A 25,272-nucleotide genomic window follows, 5' to 3' on the forward strand; every position below is an offset into this window, starting at 1 on the left:
TGCAGGGGTTCATCTTAGATTCTCTCGTCCTGGGCTCAGGCAAGACTTTCAGCTGGTCTGATCAAACTTTCAGACGATGTTGCCATGGTGACAGAGGTGTTACTTGTGCAGACATTTGATGACCCTGTCAGTTTCAGGTCTGAGGACATGGACAGCTGTTGCCGTGGTGATGGCACGTCTCCATTTCCTGGTTCTCCATTTAACCCACTGAACGAACCTGAGCAACACAGCCTTCATGTTTATAGGATAACATTGGATGTAACAATAATAATAATGATACATTTTATTTATGATGCGCTTTTGCAAGCGTTCAAAGACATGAGCATCATGATAATAAAGAGCTCAATTGAAATAAAAGTCAAATAGAAGAACAGAAGTGTGCACTAAGATGCAGAGTCGGTTTTTAACGTGTGACAACGTGCGTCAGGGCTGTTTGGTGTGATAAGGTCGTGTGATCTGAAGGCGTGAAGCTGTGGTCAAACAGCAGAGGACAGAGACAACAACACATCCAGTTCACTTCCTCTGTTCCCAGAAGCAGCTGTTGGTGTCAATGTGAGGCCTCGTTGAGACGATCAATAATCAATAATCCATAACTGATCATCATTCAGCTTCATTAAAGGGACAGTCCAACACTTAGTCAGCCCTCCTCTCACCATAACCCCTATAGTCATAGCAGTAGGTTCATCACCTTTAATTATCGGTGCATGTTGTTGTGAGATGGGCGGGGCAGAGACGTGAGCTGCTCAGTGAACACAATGGAGGTCCCTCATCAAATACACAATCCAACAACTCCACAACGCTCTGGTGGACAAGTTGTGAGCTGCACATTCACCACGCTATGAGATAATAACACAACGTTGTAATGCTGTTGTGCATGCAATGTTGTAGTTCGTCAAGAAGGAGGCGCTCTTCAGTTGGTATTGTGTTGGTTAAGCTGGAAGAAGAAAAAATAAGGTTCAGAGAAAGACGGATAGCATGGGAGTGTAACACGGGTTTTTGTATAAGAGTTACGCTGTATTCTTGTGTTTGGAAAAGCTAACTAAAAGTGTGTAAGAGTCACGAAGTGCATCGGAGTCTTCTTTTTAAAACTTTACACTGGAGATGAGGATTTAAAAAGAAATTTTCTCCACGAACATGGCTGCTGCACTGCCGTCATTCCCTGCTTTTGACGTCGACGAAGATCAAACCTCATCCGTACGCTGGAAGAAGTGGTTACAGCGCTTTGAAAACTTCATTGTCGCTCTGGATATAAAGGATGATACAAGAAAACGTGCGATGCTTTTACACTACGCTGGAGACGGTGTACAAGACACCTTTGACACACTTACTGACACTGGGGAAGCAAAAGACTATAAACGCGCAACAGACAAACTGAGTGAGTACTTTTCTCCTAAAATCAACATCGCCTATGAGACCTATAAATTCAGACAAGCTACACAACTAGCAGGGGAAACTCTGGACTCATATCACGTACGGCTACGGCAGTTAGCGGCGACTTGTGATTTTCCAGATGTTGAGAGGGAGATCAAGACCATGATCATTCAGACATGCACATGCAATAAACTACGGCGTCAAGCTCTACAGAAACTGGAGATGACACTAGCGGAACTTCTCTCACTCGGTAGGACCATGGCACTTGCAGAAATTCAGGCATCAGGTATGGAATCAACGCAACAATGTGCAACACAAGGACATTCAAGGGAAGATGTTATGGCAGTTGAGATGGAGAGAGGAGCTGTAAAGAAAAGATGCTACAACTGTTCTGGTACTTTTCCCCACCGAGAAGGTATGCCGTGCCTGGCACGGGGGAAAATATGTAATGCTTGTGGAAAACGAGGACATTTTGCAAAATGCTGTCGCTCTAGGAGACCACAAAATAACATCAGAGATGAACACAAAGTGCATTATGTGCATACCAGTGGAAATAGCGGCACAACATCTCAAGCAGCAAGCACTGCAGACACAGAGTCTTCTGAAGAATATCTGTTCCTCAACCAAGAACACATCTCCCACATGCAAAGATAAAGGTTAGTGACTGCAACATCAAAGTGATGCTTGATTCTGGAGCGACTGCAAACATCATTGATGAAAAACCTATCAGAGACTGAGATATAAGCCTTCACTCACCAAATCCAAAGTCCCCATTTTTCCCTATGGTTCACACACCCCACTGCCTACCATAGGCAAATTCACCTCACTGATCCAAGTCACGATTCACCAATGCAACCTTCTATGTGCTTCGAGGCAGTAATGGCAGTTTACTTGGCTTCAACACTGCAAGTCAACTGGGACTAATTAAAGTTGCTAACACACTCCACGCATCCCCACATCAGCACATGCAGCCTACAATATCCTCCGATCAGACAGAGGTGAATGCAGTAAGTGATAATATCACTGAATATGCTGACCTGTTCCATGGGCTGGGCAAATTAAAGGACCTTCAGGTCAAACTGTACATAAGAAGAGACATTCCTCCAGTCACACAACCACACAGAAGAGTACCATTTCATGTCAGGAAGCGACTTGAGGCGGAATTACAACGTTTAGAGGACCTTGACATCATTGAGAAAGTAGATGGGCCCACTCCATGGGTTTCTCCAATTGTTCCTGTCCCAAAGCCAAAAGACCCAGAAGCAGTGCGCATTTGTGTTGACATGAGAGTACCAAATCAGGCCATTGAGCGAGAAAGACATCTCACTCCTACAGTAGATGATGTAATACAAGTACTCAATGGAGCCAGATTCTTCTCGAAGCTGGATTTAAATTGTGGATATCATCAGCTGGAACTAGAGCCATCCTCACGATACATCACAACGTTCTCCACTCACGTGGGCCTGCGGCGTTACAAAAGACTGAGTTTCGGAGTTTCCTCAGCTGCAGAGGTATTCCAAAATGCCATTCAGCAAGCCCTGGATGGCATCCCAGGAATTATCAACTTAAAGGGGACCTATTATGCTCCTTTTTGCACAAACTAAAATAGTTCCTGGGTGTCTTATGGCGCATTTCCACTAGCGCGCTTCGGCTCGGCTCGGCTCGGCTCGGCTCGGCGCACTATTTGCGTGTTTCCACTAGCACGTAGTACCTGCAACCAGGTACTTTTGGTATCACCTCAGCCCTGGTTCCAAGCGAGCCGAAGCGTTACTAAAACGTGACGTAAGCCGACTGCCTTCCACTGATTGGCCGATGAGTGTCGTCATGGAAGCGACGACCGACAACAGAAATGTTCCTGCTGAAGCCTGTTATTACCAGAGAATTTCTAATATTGAGACTGGCTCTGTTATTACGTGACTTTATTAAGTTTTAATATTTTTTCATGCGAGAAAGTTACTGTTTAGATCCCCAATGTGCGGTTAGTTTATCCAAACGACGGCTGTTTAGAAGTTTGCCCCGATGTTTTTCGGAGAAGTGAAGCTCCAGGTCCGAGCAGCGACCGCGACATCACAGAGGCAGCAGCCCGGCTCCTGACGTGCTCCACCGGCCAGCCTACGAGCCTCGCCCCGGTGGAGACACAAGAGCAGCACTGCCTTGGGGTCTGTACGCACAGAAAACACCACATTTACATCAATAAATAAATGTTTTACAATGAACCAGGCCGATCTGAGAGCTGGCAAGACTCTCCGGTAAGGCATATTGAACGGTTAAATGCCGTTAACGGGACGAGAGCAGTCAAAACGGCGGTTTAAAGCTGGCTACAGCGAGGGTAGGTTCACTTCCTGTTTACAAAGTAAAAGCACCAATTCTATCGTAATGGCTTTCCTTATGATAAAAGGCAACGGGTGTTTTATTTTGTGAAAATAACCGGAAGTGCGTTGCTCACTACGGCTAGCTTTAGTAACGCCGACTTCGTTGAAACAAAGTTGTAAACAGCTGGTATTTAGTCAGATTTTCAACACGTTGGGGATATAAACAACTACTTTCTCGCCTGAAAATGTTTCAAATGTTGCTAAAGTTATATATTTACAGAGTTTAGAGCGTTGCTCGGCGCCGTGTAAATGACGTCACGGCGGCACTAATGATACTCAGTTGTAATGGAAACACAACCAAACCGAGCCGAGCCGTGCCGAGCCGTGCCGTATCGAGCCGAGCCGTGCTAGTGGAAATGCGCCATTAAAGACATGTCTGTGACGTGCTTCGGTCAAAATCAAAATACCCCAAAGATCAAACATCACAGCATTCTCAAAAACAGGGCTCTGCAAAACGGTCTGTTTCAGTGGCCCCTCCCTTTAAATGCAAATGAACCACTCCCTCAGCATTGCGTTACCATGACGATGTCTACTATTAGTACCTATACTGATTTGGCCAAAATGTAGTATGCAAACAAAAGCTAAATCTGCAGTAGGCAAATTGCCAGATCTCCAGTCTGCATCTGACCAGTCTACATTGTGTAATGAAATGTGCCCATGACCTCTCACCCTAACCAAAGATGGTATGGAGTAGTCTTTGCCATGTAGGCTACTGTAACCATGTAACATGTAATATAACTTCATAAAATAAATTAAAAATATATGCAGACTGGACGTCAGTTCATTGTAAAACAGTTATTTATTGATGTAAATGTGGTGATTTGTGCACATAGACTACAGAGCTCCGCAGCACTGCTCCTCTCCTCCTCCTTCTCACAGCTTCACTTTTCATTCAAACTAATCCAACTGCCACAATTGTAAGATTTCATCAATGAGACCAACATTTATCTCCTAAAAACAATAACCACACGGTGGTAAACGTCTAAAAAACCTGCGGGTATGTTTATTAGCGATGGTTTTTATTGTGGCTTGATAGGTATTACTCCAACTTATACTATAAGACCAATATATCCACGGACCACTTCTTGTTTTCTAGGCAGATCTTCCTTTTATTTAACTCGATCTCAACTCTGGTACAGGAGTGCCCTCTAGTGACAGTTCTATGTAACATGTCATTGCAGATCAACGGTGTCCGTAAGAGGACATTAATCAACCCAATATATAACAGTTTTCTCTACCGCGATGAGCACGGACGCCTGCCCGGCCAAGGAGGCCTGCAGACGGACGTCCGCCCGGCCGAGGAGGCCTGCAGACGGGCTCCGCCCGGCCGAGGAGGCCTGCAGACGGACGTCCGCCCGGCCGAGGAGGCCTGCAGACGGGCTCTGCCTGTGTGAGGAGCCGCTGCAGCTCCGGAGCTCCGGAGCTCCGGTGCTCCGGCGGTCCAGCGTTACGTCAGTCCGGCGAACAACATCACCCCGGCGGTACGTCGCTGCTCACACAGGTACAGCTTCATTTACATGAAACGTTGGCGTAAACTTCTAAATAAAACTTAGTAAAGTGACGCTACAGCGCTAAAACATACAGGGAAAAGCAGGAAGTAGACTGCTCCGCTCTCCGCTGTGACACCAGGCATAACAGAGCAGCATGGAGGCGGGGCCGGTCTATGGGCTGGAGCAGAGACCTCGGCATGACCATGTAGGGGAGTCCGGCACGCCATGACGTCAATGCGAGCTCATGTAAAAAAAAAAGTCAGTGCAACCGAGTGTAACAGGTGTGCAGAGAAATCCAAGAGAAATCCCAATCATCTAGCAGGGTTTACCTCCAAATGCATTAACCTCATGATATGACACTTCCACGGCCTCTAGAACCATTATCCAACATTTTAAACACATATAAAAGTCTGAAAAGCTGGAAAATCATTCACCTCATTAAAGAAAACTCATGGCAGTCACTTTCTGACAAACAGGATTTTGCCGATGGAGTTGACAGTGCTGCACTTCAGTCATTCAGCAAAATCAAAGATGAACTGACAGTGACTGCTACTAATAAAGTTGTATTACGGGGTACAAAGATTGTTATTCCCTCCTCTTTGCAGGTCCGGGCAATATCACTTGCACACGAAGGTCACCAGGGGCTGGTCAAAACAAAGAAGCTGATCAGAGAAAAAGTTTGGTTCCCTGGTATTGACAAGCAGGTGGAAAACATGATCGCTGGCTGCATCCCATGTCAGGCCGTTGTACCCCATCACAAAGTAGAACCTCTTCACATGTCTGAGCTGCCATCGTCACCCTGGGAAAAAGTTGGTGTAGATTTTTGTGGCCCATTCCCCTCTGGTGACTACCTTCTGGTGGTCATTGACGAATACTCCAGATATCCAGAGGTGGAAATTCTACAATCCACATCAGCCCGAAACCACAATCCCTAAAGTTCGTCAAAACGGACAATGGCCCACCCTTCCAAAGCTCAGAATTTGCTGATTTTGCAACATACCTGGGTTTTTAAACATAGAAAGATCACTCCCCTCTGGCCTCAGGCTAATGCAGAGGCCGAACGTTTTATGTGCACCCTTGAAAAGGCAATACGTGCTGCACATGTTGAAGGCCGCCCTTGGAAACAGACTCTGTATGCTTTCCTCCGCAATTACCGGGCCACGCCTCACTGCTCGACTGGGACGGCTCCGGCTGATGTACTGTTTGGGAGGCCACTCAGAATCAAGTTACCTGGAGCTCCTCTTCCTTTCCAGTCTCAGTTTGATTCAGCAGTACGACAGGCAGATGCTGTGGCAAAGAACAGGATGAAACATGATGCTGACAGGAGGCGCCATGCTGCTCCTCGGACTCTGAAAGTGGGTGACATGGTCCTGTGTCGTCAAAGGAAGGGAGGAAAGTTATGCCCTGCTTACAATCCCCGCCCTTATGAAGTCATTGCTGTCAAAGGTACCATGGTGACAGCTAAACGCAATGAAAATGTCATCACAAGAAACTTATCTCACTTTAAGACTCTGCCGGCGGATAAAAATCACCCCTCTGAGTCTGGTGGAGCAACAATCACAAGGAGTGGACAAGATGTCATAGACTGGACTGAAATCCTTCCTGAACAAACTCCAGGACCTGTGGCCCCTGGCCTGTCTGGGTCACAGTCACCTGTTCGCAGATATCCAGTCAGAATGAATAGAGGGCCACCATCATACCTCACTGACTTTGAATAAGGTTTAAAAAAAAAAAAAAGTGAAGAAAGGAGGGTTGTAATGTTGTTGTGCATGCAATGTTGTAGTTCGTCCAGAAGGAGGCGCTTTTCAGTTGGTATTGTGTTGGTTAAGCCGGAAGAAGAAAAAATAAGGTTCAGAGAAAGACGGATAGCATGGGAGTGTAACACGGGTTTTTGTATAAGAGTTACGCTGTATTCTTGTGTTTGGAACAAGGGGGCAGTTGTTGGTCTGAGAAGTGAAGCTCACTTCCGCATTCAAAAAGCTGCAATCCCCTCGGCTGTCGCTGGGGCTGGCTCCAGTAGGGAGCAACTCCAATTGAGCCCCATGTTAAAATAGCCGATTTTACAGCTTAAAAAAACATATTTACAGCCTGGTACATTTTATTCTTTTGGTCTCAATCGATAGTTTCTACCCCCGCACACACTCTGAGGGGGGTGAATTTTTTAAAAACTCTACCATTTTACTATTATTAGGTTTAAAGTTATGGCCAATTAGGGCGCAGAACCTTTGAGTGACAGGTCCGGCGACCGCTGCTACGAGACCAGTGGGCGGGTTCTCGGCCGGCTAACCGCCGCACCGCTCCAAATATGGCAAGTAGAATCCAGCGGCACAAAACAGACTCCCCAAAACCAATGGGTGATGTCACGGGTGCTACGTCCATTCTTTTTACAGTCTATGGTTTGTAAAAGCTAACTAACTAAGGGATAATGTACTATAGTTTGGAGGTTGTTATGGAGAAATAAACCCCGACAGGTTGACATAAAGGGGTTTATTTCTCCATAACAACCGACCAACTATACATTATCCCGCTTAGAACACGGCCTACAACTAAATCATTCAATAATGTAACACAAAATAATGATTAAAATATATATTATTCGTGTATTATGCCGTTGCTAGGGACGCCGCTCTGATCAGCGCAGCACAGAAAAGAGAAACTATGCAGGATATTTACCTTATGTTTAATTTTTACCGTCATTAAACAGCTTCGGACTAATAGTGATGTTAGATAAACGACTTGTAACCTGTTACAGGGAGAGTGGAGGCCGGAGGCTCCTTATTTCCACATCGTGGCTGAAAAGCAAACTTGCATCAAAGCATTGGACCCGTGTCAGCTCCTCTCCTCTGCGACACAAACGCACCCCATAATCTCTTGTTTATGTACGACTACACAAAATACATGTTAACGTGTATGGTAATCCATCGATCCACTGTTTGATTATCAAAGGCTTCAAATGCACAAACGGGAGGAGGCTCAGCAAAACAGCGGCCGTGACCGGACATGCAGAGTCAGCCGTTGCTATGAAGTCCCTAGCAACGGTCCGCTCAGCGATGGTCTATCGAGAAATAAACGCCGCAGAATATTGGTGATTGACCAATCAGAATCGAGTATTCAAGAGAGCCGTGTTCTAAAAGTGTGTAAGAGTCACGAAGTGCATCGGAGTTTTCTTTCCAAAACTTTACAAATGTTACCAGACAGAGTGGTTTTAGAGGGAAATGCAGCCGGAACTACATTCCAGATACAGCTGCTGGGCATAGGGATTTCAGAAGAGAAAGTAATTCAGAGTATTTGCTTAATGTCTCATGTTACATTATTATACATGATTAGCCTATTTCATAGCGTTGTGAATGTGCAGGTCACAACTTGAGGTGTGAGATGCAGAGTCGGTGTTTAATGTGTGACAACGTGAGTCAGGGCTGTTTGGTGTGATAAGGTTACGTGATCTGAAGGTGCAACTGTGGTCAAACAGCAGAGGACAGAGAGATGACACCCATGTCTCTTCCTCTTCCTGTGTTCCCAGAGGCAGCTGTTTGTATAAATGTGAGGCCTTATTTAAACAATCAATAATATATAACTGATCAGTAATCAGCTTCATTAAACAAGCTGACAGAAAATCAAAGAGCAGAATCTGTGTGACCAGAAACACAGCAGTGTCAGTGTGAGGGTCAGTGAAGGCATCATGGTGAAGATGTGCTCTGTAGTGAGTGTGAGTGCAGCAGAAACCACAGCGGAAGGAGGAGAGTTTAATGTGCAGTGACTAGAGCTGATCAGAGAGCAGCTGTGACTTGGTTGGAGAGTCAGGATGGAGGAATCATCTCTACTCAAGCTGCTCTGTGAGTCAAACTGCTGCAACTCTGTTGCTTTACACAAAGAGCTAAATCTATGGTTTTTACAAATCGAAAAAAGGATTAAATTGAACTTTCATTTGCAGGAGAGAGTATCGAAAGAGTGTCTGTATTTAGGTTTTTGGGTGTTATCCTGGAGGACAAGTTGACATGGAAAAACCACATAGCATATGTAAAAGCCAAGGTGGCAAAGAGTATCTATATTTTGAATAAGGTTAAATTGGTCTTGGACACTAACACACTAAGAATTCTGTATTGTACATTTATTTTGCCATACTTTAATTACTGTGTGGAGGTGTGGGGCAACACTTATTTAAGTAATCGCTCCTCTGATTCTGCTACAAAAAAGAGCAGTAAGAGTAATCCACAAGGCAGGTAATAGAGATCCCTCAAATAGATTTTTTATTTCTGCAGGTTTGTTGAAAATGGCCGATATAATAGAATTACAGACCCTAAAAATAATGTTTAAAGCAAAGAACAGATCATTACCTGAACATTTACAAAGCTTGTTTAAATTGGAGGAAGGGGACAACAGACTGAAGCTCGATTTTAAACACACATTTGCAAGGTTAAGCTTAAAACAAATGTGTATTTCTGTTGCAGGTGTAAAAGTAGCTATGGCATTCACAAAGCAAGGAATTGAAAAGTTGTACAAGTATGTCTCAGTTTAAGAAAATGTTTAAAAAAGAAAAGATAAGTATCTACAAAAAAGAAGAAGGAGAAAGAGAAAAAGAAGGAAAAAAAGAAAAAAAATAGATAGACGAGTGTCTACCGTTATTTTGTTTGTTTGTTTTTTTTGTCATTACGTTTCATCATCTTTAATATTTTGAAACAGAGAATAATATTGGTGTTGAAGTAAGCCAATGAAATTTGTAACAACAGAGCGGGGCAGGTATTCATGGTCGTTCATGGTGAAAATGTGTACACAATGTGCAACTATGTGAGAATACCATGAATGAAATAAATCAAAATGAAATGAAGAGCCTGTTTGTCTAACTGTTGTGTCTCTGCAGGTCTGATGTCTCTGCTCTGCTGCAGCTCCACCACAGGTCAGTGAACGCCTCTTTTCTCTGTCTGATATGATCAACAACAGGATGAGCTGAGGAGGTAGCAGTGACTGACCTGTACAGGGGCCTAGTTCGTTTAGTGAGCAGGTGAATAGTCATGGATGTAACTGCTCCATGGACTCACGCTCACTGAGCTGATTGTCTGGTTTCATTCATTTATTAGTGTGACTGCTGGAAGCAGTGATTTTTTTCAGCTTTATAATGTGTGTGTGTTGCGTCTAACGAGCAGAGCTAGAGTGGTGCTAGAGTGGAGAGAGGCAAAAAAACATTCTAGAGTTTTTCTGGCTAAACTGTCAGCATGGCCACAAATTAAACTCTAGACAAATTATTTTCTCCAGTTTTGTAGCCACACTTGTCTTCTGGCTAAAATTCTGGTCAAAAATGCAAAGAGACTTAGATAATAATTTAAAATATTTTTTAAATGCAGCCAGGGAGCTCTCTGCTCTCATTCAGCCCAATGCATTTTTTTCACATCAGCAGGAGAAGGAGCTCAACTTTGTAACTTGCTGTTAAGTGCTTTTTAATTCATTTTAATTCACCAAAAAATAGTCACAGGTCACAAAAAAGTCCTCTTCTTACTTGGTGTGGCTAATTTATACTAATTTCTTTTTATTTTAAGCATCATTGAAAAATCTCACATTCATCAAAGTCTCAACCTCTCTTCTCCCCAACTCTACTCTAGTGTAGTGGTTAGGGTGGCTGCTTGCCAACCCCAAGGTCACTGGTTCAAATCCAGGTTGAGCACTCTTGTTATGAATTCTGCTCCCCTCCATCACCTTCAATTGGTTACAGGTGGTCGTTAAAGGGATAGTTCACCCTAGAATGATATTTCGCTCATTATCTACTCACCCTCATGTTGACTAAGGGCTGGAAGAAGTTTCAGAGTCCACCGTCCCTTCTCTGAGTTACAGGGGGTCTCAGCGTAGCAGTGCATGTCCATATAACGGTTGCAAAGGGACACCAGAGCTCTTCGTAAAAAAACACACACAAAAAAACATCCAAATACCTCCATGATGCTCGTATGTAATGTCCGTCTTGTGCTGAAGCCCCAAATTGCGTAATTGTCCCGAAAAAAATTAAATAAGTCTATATTTTAAGCTTGTTTGTAGCGGAAGCTTCTCAAAGCTCCTCTTCCTGGTCCGTCCAAATCTCGCGTGATTTGCGCCGGCGTCAGTGCGGTTACTGCGAATCACGCGAGATTTGGACGGACCAGGAAGAGGAGCTTCGAGAAGCTTCCGCTACAAACAAGCTTAAAATATAGACTTATTTAATTTTTTTCGGGACAATTACGCAATTTGGAGCTTCAGCACAAGACGGACATTACATACGAGCATCATGGAGGTATTTGGATGTTTTTTTGTGTGTGTTTTTTTACGAAGAGCTCTGGTGTCCCTTTGCAACCGTTGCATTGAAATGCACTGCTACGCCGAGACCCCCTGTAACTCAGAGAAGCCACGGAGGACTCTGATAATTCTTCCAGCCCTTAGTCAACATGAGGGTGAGTAGATAATGAGTGAAATATCATTCTAGGGTGAACTATCCCTTTAACTTCAGAGTGAGACAGAGTGCAGCTCATCAACAGGTCTTTGCAACAGTGTGTACACTGTGGCCTAGAGGCAAAGTCAAAGTCTTCTGACCATGAGATTGTGGGTTCAATTCCTGCCTTGGTCAACCATTTGTATGGTCATCACTGCTTGCACTATTTTCACAAAAGTGTCCTCTACTTACTTGTTGTGGTTAATTTCTGCACTTTCCTTACTTTTTTTTTTAAGCAGAAGCCAGTGATCCTCTTATCAAAGGTTTTCTTTGCCCCTCACATACTGTCTCTGTCTGTAGCCTAGTGGATATCTTGCTGGTCTGAAGACCTGAAGGTTGATGATTCAAATCTTGCCTCAACAACAATTATAGTGAATTATTTTCCCAGTCGTCCTCTGTTGACTTCTGATAACTTGCTTCATGTTGAAACTGCTGCTCTCAGCCTGAAATTCACAGAAATTTTCATTCTAAGTCATTCAAGCTTGACTCTCAAGCTTTCTTGATGTTGACAGTGTTTCCAACAGGTGCAGCTTTGGGCTTGTTAACTTCAGAGTGAGACAGAGTGCAGATCATTAACAGACAACAGTCTCTGCAACTGTGTGTGCACTGTGGCCTAGAAGCAGAGTGGAAGTCTACTGACCATGAGGTTGTGGGTTCGATTCCAACCTTGGTCAAACATTTGTATGGTGATCACTGCTTGCACTATTTGCTAATTCTGCAACAGCTTTCAGCAGTCACACCATTTCCATTCTTGGAAATGCTTTTTCTAGTTTATTTTAAAAGGACAGTGTGCAGTGACATTAGTTATTGAAACAATAAAAAGGTGGCTACGCCAGATTTGGCGGAGCCGCTAATTTCCATCTGTAGTCCTGAAGTGCGCTAAAAGGAATAAAGTATTAGAGTACAAATAAAAATTAATCAAATACATAAATTTTACATAAAGTGCGGAGTGTTCAAGTGCAAAGGATATCAACAAAGTGCTTATGATCAGTGCAATTTAATTGCGGAGGAGAAGAGAGGACCAAAGTCGAGCTCCACAGGGATGGAGCTACCCACGAGGGTAGCCCCATCCCTGGAGGTACCCACCAAGGTAACCTAATGCAGTTCCAGTGTTGATGCTGGTACTGCATTTCCGGGTTGTGTTGGATGCCCGGTAGGGATGAGGGGATGTTGAACTGGTCTGGAGTCAGATCACTAGCTCCACTGAATGTCTGATCACACATGTTGGGACGACTGCAGGTTTTGATCTTGTTGCTCAAACAGCTGTGACGAGTAAAGATCATAAACATGTGATGAACTCTGCACTGAGAAGTTTTAACAACATGAATGTAAGTAGGAAGATGAGATTTAATATGTAACTTTATGTTTGAATCAAAATAATCTCCTCTCAGCTCGTCTGACTGTGAGTCCCAACAGCTCTCAGCTGTTTGAAGACGACTCAGTGTCTCTGAGCTGTGAGGAGGACGACAGCTCTGCTGGATGGAAGGTGATGAGGAGGAACTCAACCGGAGGACAGAGAGCTGAGTGTGGAGCTGGATGGGGAAAGTCAACTGGTTCCTCCTGTAAGATTGGCTACACCATGCCATCAGACAGTGGAGTTTACTGGTGTGAGTCTGGAGAGGGAGCAACAAGCAGCAGCAGCATCAACATCACTGTGACTGGTAAGATCAGACTGTGGAGTCAGTGTTGATGAAGCTGTGTGGAAATGGATCAACTGCTGTACTTTGTCTCTGTGTTGAGGTGGACCAGTGATCCTGCAGAGTCCTGTCCTCCCTGTGATGGGGGGACATGATGTCACACTGAGCTGTCAATCAAAGGAGACCCCTCCCTCCAACCCCCCAGCTGCTTTCTATAAAGATGGCTCCCTCATCAGGACTGAGCCTACACGTCACATGACCATCCACCATGTTACCAAGTCTGATGAAGGCCTCTACAGCTGTGACATCACAGGTCACAGGTCTCCACCCAGCTGGATCACTGTCACAGGTCAGGAGGCCACAGGTCAGGAGGTTTCACCATTTCACCACTTATTCATCCACATATTTACCTGACCAGGTGAATCTCTCCACAGAAAGACCTGCTACTACTACTCCGCCCCCTCCTCCCTCTTCCCCTCCCCCTGCCTCCTCCTCCCTCCATCTTGTCCTCACTGTGCTCCGTCACCTGGTGGTCATCTGTCCGTACGTTGTCTCCACTGTCATCATGGTGTCTCTGTATCGACAGAGAGAGAGAGGTAACTAACTATATCTATCTATCTATGGGTGAAAAAAGTCACCATACTCAGGTTCTTGAAATCCGTGTCTCTCTATTCAAGTCGTGCCACAATCTCCTACAACAGAGCCATGAGAGAGGAGCTTCCTGAACAGAAAAAAGTCATCAGTATTTAACTACAATGCATGTAGTCAAGGCAAACAGGTCCTAGGTGACGGGTCAGACTAAGAGCGGTTCAGAGCCCCTTATGAAAAAAGAAACAGCAAGGAAGTGTACGTCGCCCCGACTGGCGTTACCGGGGCCCCACCCTGGAGCCAGGCCTGGGGTTGGGGCTCGCAGGCGAGCGTCTGGTGGCTGGGTCTTGGCCCACGGGACCCGGCCGGGCGCAGCCCGAACGAGCGATGTGGGCCCGCCCTCCCGTAGGCCCACCACCCGCGGGAGGGTACATAAGAGGCAGGTGCCGTGTGATATGGGTGGCAGCCGTGGGCGGGGGTCCCGGCGACCCAATCCCCGGATGACGACTCTGGCTTTAGGGACATGGAATGTCACCTCGCTGGGGGGGAAAGACCCTGAGCTTGTGCGGGAGGCTGAGAGGTATCGACTAGAGATAGTCGGGCTCACCTCCACGCACAGCCTGGGCTCTGGAACCCAACTCCTTGAGAGAGGTTGGACTGTCTCCCACTCTGGAGTTGCCCATGGTGAGAGGCGGCGAGCTGGTGTGGGCTTGTTCATAGCTCCCCAGCTCAGCCGCCATGTGTTGGAGTTCTCCCCACTCAACGAGAGGGTCGCTTCCCTACGCCTTCGGGTCGGGGATAGGTCTCTCACTGTCGTTTCGGCCTATGGGCCAAACGGCAGTGCAGAGTACCCGGCCTTCCTGGAGGCCCTGGGAGGGGTGCTGGAAAGTGCCCCAACTGGGGACTCCATCGTTCTGTTGGGGGACTTCAACGCTCACGTGGGCAGCGACAGTGTTACCTGGAGAGGTGTGACTGGGAGGAACGGCCTCCCCGATCTGAACCAGAGCGGTGTTTTGTTATTGGACTTCTGTGCTAGCCACGGTCTGTCCATAACAAACACCATGTTCGAGCATAAGGGTGTCCATCAGTGCACGTGGCACCAGGACACCCTAGGACGGAGGTCAATGATCGACTTTGTAGTCGTGTCATCTGACCTCCGGCCGTATGTCTTGGACACTCGGGTGAAGAGAGGGGCTGAGCTGTCAACTGATCACCACCTGGTGGTGAGTTGGATCCGCTGGCAGGGGAGGAAGCTGGTCAGACCTGGAAGACCCAAGCGTATCGTGAGGGTCTGCTGGGAACGTCTGGCAGAATCCCCTGTCAGGGAGGTCTTCAACTCCCACCTCCGGGAGAGCTTTGACCAGATTCCGAGGGAGGCCGGAGACATTGAGTCCGAATGGACCATGTTCTCCACTTCCATTGTTGACGCGGCCGTCCGGAGCTGCGACTGTAAGGTCTACGGCGCCTGTCGCGGTGGCAATCCCCAAACCCGGTGGTGGACACCGGAAGTAAGGGATGCCGTCAAGCTGAAGAAGGAGTCCTACCGAGCCTGGCTAGCTCGGGGGACCCCGAGGCAGCTGACAGGTACTGGCAGGCCAAGCGGACGGCAGCCCGGGCGGTCGCAGAAGCAAAAACTCGGGTCTGGGAAAAGTTCGGGGAGGCCATGGAGGAGGACTACCGGTCGGCCTCGAGGAAATTCTGGCAAACCATCCGGCGCCTCAGGAGGGGGAAGCAGTGCTCCGCCAACACTGTTTACAGTGAAGGAGGGGAGCTGTTGACCTTGACTGGGGATATCGCCGGGCGGTGGAAGGAATACTTCGAGGATCTCCTCAATCCCACTGACACGCCTTCCGTCGAGGAAGCAGAGGCTGAGGATTCAGAGGTCGATTCATTCATCACCCAAGCTGAAGTCACTGAGGTAGTCCGGAAGCTCCTCAGTGGCAAGGCACCGGGGGTGGATGAGATCCGCCCTGAGTACCTCAAGTCTGTGGCATCGCGTGGCAGTCGGGGACAGTGCCTCTGGAGGTCCCTCTCTTCAAAAAGGGGGACCGGAGGGTGTGTTCCAACTACCGGGGGATCACACTCCTCAGCCTCCCAGGGAAAGTCTATTCCAGGGTGCTGGAGAGGAGAATTCGGCCGATAGTCGAACCTCGGATTCAGGAGGAACAATGCGGTTTTCGTCCTGGCCGTGGAACACTGGACCAGCTCTACACCCTCCGCAGGGTGCTCGAGGGCGCATGGGAGTTTGCCCAACCAGTCCACATGTGTTTTGTGGATCTGGAGAAGGCTTTCGACCGTGTCCCACGTGGCATCCTGTGGGAGGTGCTCCGAGAGTATGGGGTCGGAGGCCCTCTGCTGAGGGCTGTACGGTCCCTGTATGACCGGAGCAGGAGCTTGGTTCGCATGGCCGGCAGTAAGTCAGACCTGTTCCCGGTGCGTGTTGGACTCCGGCAGGGCTGCCCTTTGTCACCGGTTCTGTTCATTATTTTTATGGACAGAATTTCTAGGCGCAGCCAAGTGCCGGAGGGGGTACGGTTCGGGAGCCACTTGATTTCATGTCTGCTTTTTGCAGATGATGTTGTCTTGTTGGCTCCCTCGAGCCAGGACCTTCAGCATGCACTGGGGCGGTTTGCAGCCGAGTGTGAAGCAGCTGGGATGAGAATCAGCACCTCTAAGTCCGAGGCCATGGTTCTCGACCGGAAGAAGGTGGCTTGCACCCTCCAAGTCGGGTGGGAGTTCCTGCCTCAGGTGAAGGAGTTTAAATATCTTGGGGTCTTGTTCACGAGTGAGGGGAGAACGGAGCGCGAGATTGACAGGCGGATCGGTGCGGCGGCCGCAGTAATGCGGTCGTTGTATCGGTTCGTCGTGGTGAAGAAGGAGGTGAGCCGAAAGGCAAAGCTCTCGATTTACCGGTCGATCTACGTTCCCACCCTCACCTATGGTCATGAACTCTGGGTCATGACCGAAAGAACGGGATCCTGGATACAAGCGGCCGAAATGAGTTTCCTCCACAGGGTGGCGGGGCGCTCCCTTAGAGATAGGGTGAGGAGCTCTGTCACCCGGGAGGAGCTCGGAGTAGAGCCGCTGCTCCTCCACATCGAGAGGAGCCAGCTGAGGTGGCTCGGGCACCTGTATAGGATGCCCCCTGGACGCCTCCCTCGTGAGGTGTTCCGGGCATGTCCCACCGGGAGGAGGCCCCGAGGAAGACCCAGGACACGCTGGGGTAACTACGTCACTGGGCTGGCCTGGGAACGCCTTGGGGTCCCCCCGGAAGAGCTGGAGGAAGTGTCCGGGGAGAGGGAAGTCTGGGGATCCCTGCTCCGACTGCTGCCCCCGCGACCCGGACTCGGATAATGTGGCGGACAATGGATGGATGGATGGATGGATGGATGGATGGATGGATGGATGGATGGATGGATGATGGCATGTACTCATAAGACACGTCATATTGCCTAGCAACAGCTACCTTAACTCTTAGGTTACAAGGAAGATGTTTTTGAAACTTAACCTCTCAAAGCTGTTTGCAGACCTCCACTATATTCAAGGCCGCTTTGCTTATTACATAAAACTGGACAGATTCTGATGATCAACATGGTTGAATGAACACTTTTTTTTCTATCATTATCTCTTTTAATCTTATCCTTAACTCCTCTGACAGGAAGTGACCCACCTGTACCACCCATCCCAGTGGAACAGACATCGGCTGAGGACTATGATGATGTCACGGCGGTCACCACTGAGCATCACTTCTGATCAGAGTTCAGCTCCATCAGTAAGAGGCAGAAACTGCTGTTCCAAGCCATGTTTCCATCCAAAGTGATTTGAATTACTGGAAGACTGGATGCGCTGGTTGATAAGTTTCATTTTTACTGAGGAGGAACAATGAAGAAAGTTGCAGTAACATCATTATGAAGGTGTGTGGGGGCTTTTATTTTGCCGTGGTGGTACGCCACAATTAATTTGGCATGTAACGGAAACCCTGATGTTGTTTTGTGGGTGAACTGCAAACATGGGAGCATATGGGGTGAAAGTGGCTACGTCACATTTAATTCGAATAATCAACCAAAACCCGGCCCAAGCGAGCGTATTTCAGTTTAAGTGCGAGTTTGTGGGATTTTTATTCAAATTACGGCATTTCCATCATAATTTTCCGATGCCATACATCTAGATGCGCATTTTAACACGCTGATGGAAACAGGACTAGTAGCTGCGTTTCCATCAGCGTATTGAGATGCGCATCTAGATGTATCGCATATCAGATGAGAGGGAGTGCTGTGATACTGTACATCAGCACTGGTGTGATTCGGTCGTAGATAATGACCAATCACCAAACTATAGCCGCTGTTGTGGAACGTCAACTTCTCTCGACACTAGAAGCAGCTCCAGCATCACCATCAGCTCCAGAAACTCACCTAGCAAGACAAATGCCTTTGTGGGTATCCAGCTGGCAATGGGGGGACCCCGTTCTGTTCAAAAGACCTTCAGAGCAGGGCTAGCACCATCCAGAAGCTCCCCGCTTGCTAGCCACCCAACTATCCCAGCAGTGCAACCGCCCACAATTCTGGTTGGGCCGTACCCATCTCCCTCCCCATCTGGGCCGCAGCTTCCACATCCCCTTTCAACTCTGCCACAGCCACCAGTCCCATCTCTAGCTAAGCTGCAGCCACCTTCTGTCCCCTCTCCTATTCCAGTGTCAGTGGTCCCGGTGGACGCCACTCCTGTCTTGGTGTCAGGAGTTGATCCTACAGAACCCAGTTCAGCAGTGGTGGTCAGGACATCTGGGAGGAGATGTTGGAGGCAGGGACGCCGATCCTCGTCAGGCCGCAGCTCTGATGTGCCAGAACTCGTGGTTTCCTTCCTCTGACCTGATGGCAAGCAGCCCCAGGATCCCCTCATCCAGCCTGGGCACTTATCCACCCCGGTCTCCAGTTGTAGTGAACAACCTCACCACCAGATGGCACTACATCCAACTCATGGGTCCTAGAAGATCCTCTGGATCACGGTCACTGGATGCTTTCAAAGCACCAGGAAGGATCAGTAAATGGACACAGAGTAGACCATTGATCACAGCAGTGATGTGTTCATGTCTCTTAGCGCCACTGACACCAACCCCACCCCCCAACGCAGCAGAAACCTTCACAGGAAGGACCTGATGATCAAACATCCCTTAACATCAGAACAATGCGCACGTCTCGTCAGCTGCTGCTCTGTAAGTAATGCCTACCACACACATAAAGATTTTATCCCCTTCCGACCACGGACAGAAATCGCCCGATTATCTTAAGCTCTTAAGATTATCTTATGAGATTCTCTTGTAGTGTGTGGTGTGTTATGAGTCAAAAATTCTATACAATTCTATATAATACAATCGGCTCGGAAAACGTTCGGCGCCGATAATCGGAAGTATTAAACATGTTCAATATTTATGATTATCAGGGCCGACAACCGTGGCCGTTTCAATCAAAAGTCATCTTGTGTGTGGAAAGCCGGTGTTGTGCGGAGAAGCGCCTGCTTGCCAAGCTCTGCATGCTGCTCGCGGCAACAAGCCACTTCTCCACACAACACCGGCAATCCCACAGAGAGCCACGGTACAGCCCTGGCATTACATGAGGTTCACACAGACAGTCACACATACACGGGAGGTTTCCTGATAGCCGATAGCAAAGACGGTAGCGCTCATGCAACCATGTTTAAACGATCATGTGACCGCCGCTGACAGCCCGTCACGTGACAGCGCATGGGTCCCTATTGGACAGCCGCTTGACTGCTCGGCGTCCGGAGCCACAGACACACAGACACACACAGATGGGATCGTTGTAAAGGCTGAAGTGTCCGCTTTTATTTAAAAAAAAATTACGTCATTCTCATTGACGTCATTCTCATTGACGTCATTCTCTCATTGTCCATTCCAGAAATAGACCCGAAAGAGTAGCTACAACGACACCCCTGGTATCGCTGCTGATGCCGCGGATCTCTCTCTGAGTTTTCTGACCAGAGGGTCAAGATTCTGAAAATTCTTAATGTGTGTGGTGTGCTGTGTTTGGAATATCGCAGCACACCATACACAATACGATCAAAACTGTTCAATCACAGATTTTTTATCTTCATGTGTGGGGTCTCACAGATAAAAAATCGGTTGAGATTTAGAAAATCTTTATGTGTGTACCAGGCTTAAATGTTCACGATCCACTTCTCTCATCTGTAACACCACCTGATTATTAGAAGAAGAGGAGAGATGTGTCCCCCAGCAGTCTAAGGGGGGGGGTTACAAATTACACATAAGATCTCTCTCTTCTGATCTTATAGTGTGTGGTATGCACTACGGAGCACACCACACACTAACCGATTCTTCAGCTGAGTATCCCTCCCCTGTTGACTCCTCCCACATCTTGGACGTCATCTAAGACAACCACCTACTCTTTTGACCCCCTCCCAATGACCCTAACCAAGGCTTGCCTTCCTGTCCTCATCCTTCACCTCACCACTCTCTTCACAAACGTGCCCCATCACTCCCATCCTCACAAAGTTCACCCTTGACCCAGCCAACCTCTCCAATTACCGCCCCATCTCCAATCTGCCATTCCTCTCCAAAACTCTGGAACGCATTGTCGCCGCTCAACTCCACACCCACCTCCAGTCCAACAACCTCTACGAACCCCTCCAGTCTGGTTTCCGCCCACTTCAGAGCACTGATACCACCCTTGTCAAAGTCATCAACGATCTCCTCACCTCTGCAGACTCCGGTGCCCTCAACATCCTGTCCTACTCGACCTTAGCGCAGCCTTTGATACTGTGAACCATTCCATCCTCCTTCAAAGGCTGGGCCAACAGGGTGTTGAGGGCACTGCACTCGACTGGCTCACCTCCTACCTCACCAACAGACAACAGTTTGTCTCCCTCTCCGGCCACACATCCACCCTCTCCCCGGTTACACAGGGGGTCCCCCAAGGCTCGGTCCTCGGCCCCCTCCTCTTCATCTGCTACTTCTTCCCTCTTGGTCACATCATCTGCAAACTCAAGCTGGACTACCACTGCTACGCCGACGACACCCAGATCTATATCAGCACCAAACCCACCCAACACCCTCCCCTCACCCACATCGAAACCTGCATCTCTACAATAAAAACATGGCTAACCCACAACTTCCTCACTCCCTCCCCCTGGCACAAAACCTTGGCGTTATCCTGGACCCCACCCTCTCCTTTGCTCCCCATGTCATCTCCATTGTCAAGACCTCCTACTTCCACCTCCGCCGCATCGCCAAAATCAGACACTGCCTCTCCCCCTGCTGCCGAATCCCTCATCCACGCCTTCATCTCCTCCCGCCTCAACAACTGCAACTCCCTCCTCACTGTCATCACTTCTCATTCCCTCCAGACTCCAACTGGTCCAGAACTCTGCTGCCCGCCTCCTTACCCACACCCGGTCCCGTGAACACACCACTCCCGTTCTCCACTCTCTCCATTAGCTCCCCATCAAACAGCGCATCTACTTCAAAATACTCCTCCTCACCTTCAAAGCTCTCCACCACCTACCCCCCCCCCCCATCTATCTGACCTTCTCATCCCCCACCGCCCCACCCGTGCCCTCCGACCCTCCTCCACTCTGACACCCTGACCGCACCAACATCCAGACTCACAACTTTCAGTAACAGCACCCCAACTTTGGAACTCCTTCCCCTGTCTGAAAATGTACCTCTTCTCTCAAGCCTACGAACTCACCTATTCCTAACCACCTCACCCCTTTCCCCTCCATACTCTCCTCCCAATCCCTCCCCATCTGCCCCCTCCGCTCTTCAATCATGCTTTCACCTGTAACATCCTGTAAGCGTCTTCATCTCTCTCGCGCTCTGTTTAGACACTGACAAATACATAAACGCAACAAAATGTTTTTATCAGCCAAAGGGGGGACCAGCAGAAAAAGTTTGGGAACCACTGCTCTACAGTACCTCAATGCTCGGGGAGGAGGACCAGCTCCATTTCCCTCCAGTGTTCCATCTTTGACTACGCCATCATTCATTTTTCAACTGCACATGTTTTACCCCGTGACACAGCCTTATGAAACCAACACAAGACCCACAGATGAACAATAAAACAAAATGGCAGCTATTTAAACACAGTGGCCACTCCAGTTCCCTCATCACTCACTCAGACTGTGAGAGTTTGTCACCTCTGGTGGTGTTCAGGCTGTTTCTAGTCTGTGTCGGTGGTTTTGGTAGCTCTGTAGTTTCTGCTCTGAGGAGGCATGGAGCGGTTCACCACAACCAACACGGAACCAGTCACATTTTCCATCAGATGAACTCTGTGAAACTCAAAGAACCACATGAGAGAAAACAATGAATGAGATACCAGAGTTTATTGATGAAACCAGACAACTGCTGCAGGAACAAACAGTTAATAATAAAAATAAAATACAGAAAACAGGAAAGTCCATAAGTTCATCAGCCATTGAATAAATGGTGAACATCATCACATGTAGAAATGAAGGTCTGACACGTTGGACACTGTCCTGAAGGACTTTGACCAACTTCTCTACGTTTTCATGTTAATATGTTTCATTAAGAATATAGTATATAAACCATGATAACAACAAGATGTATGGAAATGCTGATGAAAACTCTGGAGTAGTTTTTTATTCCTCAAAGTGCATCTGGAGACCCGGGAGGCCGGCTCCTAGTCCAACCAAAACTTTATATGAGAGTAATCGGGCCCAACACAAAAATGTCCATAAAACTACACAAAAACCATTTACAGTAATATTCCTGCACACTGCTCGTCCACTGCAATCCAAGTGTCCTGAAGGGAGATAGTCCAGAGTTTACTGGAAACTACCTCATTTAGGACATTTTTACAGCCTCAACAGTCCTGGATTGAATTTGCCTGGTGCGCTCTCACGTTTAAACGCAAGATAAATTTAATACAGGACTGTTAAGGCTGTAAAAATGGCCTAAATGACGTTGTTCAGAGTAGACTATATCCCTTCAGGACACTTGGATCTTGCAGCGGATGAGTGTGGAGGAATATTACAAGTTTTTTGCGTAGTTTAATGTACGAACCCCCCTCCCAGGTATTCATCAGCATGAGGGTGAGTCAATAATGACTGAATTAAATTTTTTGGTGAACTATTCCTTTAAGCAATTACAAGATAAATATGGACTGTGTTATAAGGACTTCTATCAGTATTTACAATTGAGGGATTATATAACGTCACACAATGAATGTAATGCATTTGAATTAAACAACAACCTACACCTGTAAAACATGTTTTGATTTTTTTTTAAGTATAGAGGAGAATAATAAGAGGAAGACAGACATGGGGCACCTGCTCAACCTACTGCACCACTCGCCGCAGCGGAAGATAATAATACACAAACATTTACAAACACACCTCTCGGAAAAGGCCAACAGGCTTGATCTTTCAAGCAGAGGGTGGGGGTGTTCTGCTCAGTCTTGTGTTGCATTGGACCGTGGGTCGGACATGGCCGGAATATCCCTTTAAGGGTTTTCTTGGGAATTTTTCCTCAGTGGATGTGAGGGTCTAAGAGCAGAGGATGTTGTTATGATGCTGTGGGCTATAAAATAAAATCCCCTTGCCTATAAAGGTTTTCTGAATGGATAAGATAACAGTTAAACTCCATGTAAAAATGGATTTGTGTTTGGTTTTGTTGGCTCCCGTCATGTCTCACTTTGGATGGTTAGACAAATTAAATAACATTGTATCTGGTTGTTTGTCTTGAGGCACTCACTGATCATATGTATAAATGTATCCACCCTTTCAAAGCTTTGCTATATGGGGGGAAAACCCTTTTTAATACAGATTCTGACTGGAAATGGAATGTTTGTTGTGACACAAGTTATTCCTTTGTTGTTGTATTTTTGTGTATTCTATGTTTTTTTTTTATATATGCATACTTTTAAATAGAGCATGTTCAAACGGGATGAACTGTGGGGGAGGGGCTGCAGCAGCAGGACATCAGTGGTGGGACAGGTGTGAAGGTGTGAAGGCCGTCCTCAGTGAAGAGCAGATGACTCCCGGCTCCGGTGGACGCTCTGCACACAGATACACAGTTCAGTCAATATGAGTTCTACCTGTCTTATCCTTGTCCTCTGCCTGTCCTCTATTTGTTCTGTACCTGAACACAAGATGAAACCTACAAAGACTGAACAAACCCCCTAAGTCTGAAGACTGAAGATCAGAGTCTCGCACAGCCCAGAATTTAATCTGACCTGGTCTGGATCGAATGTGGTCCTGATCATCTTAGTAAAATAATATTAATTCTCCAAACACATTCTCTCAGGCCCGTGCGTGAAGATCGCGATGGCCCTAGCCCCCCGATTAACATATTAAACTTTCAGACTGATAGGCCAAAGCAAGAATATCTGTTAAAATACATGCCTTTTAATTTCAGGTCAGAGAAAAGAGCATTGCTTTTTGGCAATTTTTGACCTTTCTGAATGTCACAGACCTCTGAAATTTTGCACAAACAATCTACTAGACACTCTGGAAAACATACTAAAAGTTCAGCTTCCTGCATCAAAGTCTTGGTGATTTTTTCCAGGAAATTAGGTCAAAATGGTCAAATTTGATACTAATCGGCGATCAGAAGCACATACTATCGTTACACAGTCTTCCTTGGATGGTTACAACGTTATAACCTTGTAAACCAGCCGCTCCCGGAAATGCAATTCATTTAATTCCGAGGGAGAGTCTGGCCTCATCCCCGTTGTAAGCGTTTGGCCTGAAACCCTCAGAAGGCCGAGCCAATCAGCGTTGCCGCTGTGATTGACACAGCAAGTTGGCCAATCAGGGACCAACTGGTGCAAAGCCCCGTCACTGCACCAACTTGCTGATTGGCTGAATGGGGTTGTCTGTCAACGCTACTACTCCCGCCCAGCTCCCGCCCACCCCAAACGCTTACAACGGGGATGAGGCCAGACTCTCCCTCAGAAATGAAATGAATTGCATTTCCGGGAGCGGCTGGTTTACGAGGCTAACAGCGTTATGGCTAATAATTAGATCTTTCTTCAGAATATTGATTAATCTACATTTGCACTTCCGGGATCTATCCACAACGTGACGTCTTTGAAGCTGAGAATGCGTGTATCCACCACGATAACGGATCCTAATTGACTTTCAGTAGAGACTGTTTGCGTGGTGACCACACAGAATTTTGACACAATGCGTGCGTGGAGCACGCAATGCGTTATTAGAGATTGTGCTCATTTCACGCATTTCTGTGAGATCAGGTTGCAACAGCACACTTCTTTCAACTCAAACTAGGTTAGGTTAGCTTAGCTTAGCATAAAGACTGGAACCAGGGGGAACTATTAGCCACAGAATCTCTCTGTACTCCCTTCTCTCCATAA

The 25,272-nt window shown here is 47.2% G+C and overlaps 1 protein-coding gene and 1 pseudogene across 1 annotated transcript in view; both read left to right on the plus strand.

The window, feature by feature from the left end:
• Window positions 1–25,272, plus strand: part of LOC146968310 (uncharacterized) — a 156,499-nt gene that overhangs the window by 47,609 nt on the left and 83,618 nt on the right. The window lies entirely within an intron of this gene.
• LOC146968311 (uncharacterized) lies at window positions 9,036–17,659 on the plus strand (annotated as a pseudogene).

This window comes from Trachurus japonicus, chromosome 18 (genome assembly GCF_045865225.1).
Source record: "Trachurus japonicus isolate A0001 chromosome 18, Traja_1.0".
NCBI classification, from domain to species: domain Eukaryota; kingdom Metazoa; phylum Chordata; class Actinopteri; order Carangiformes; family Carangidae; genus Trachurus; species Trachurus japonicus.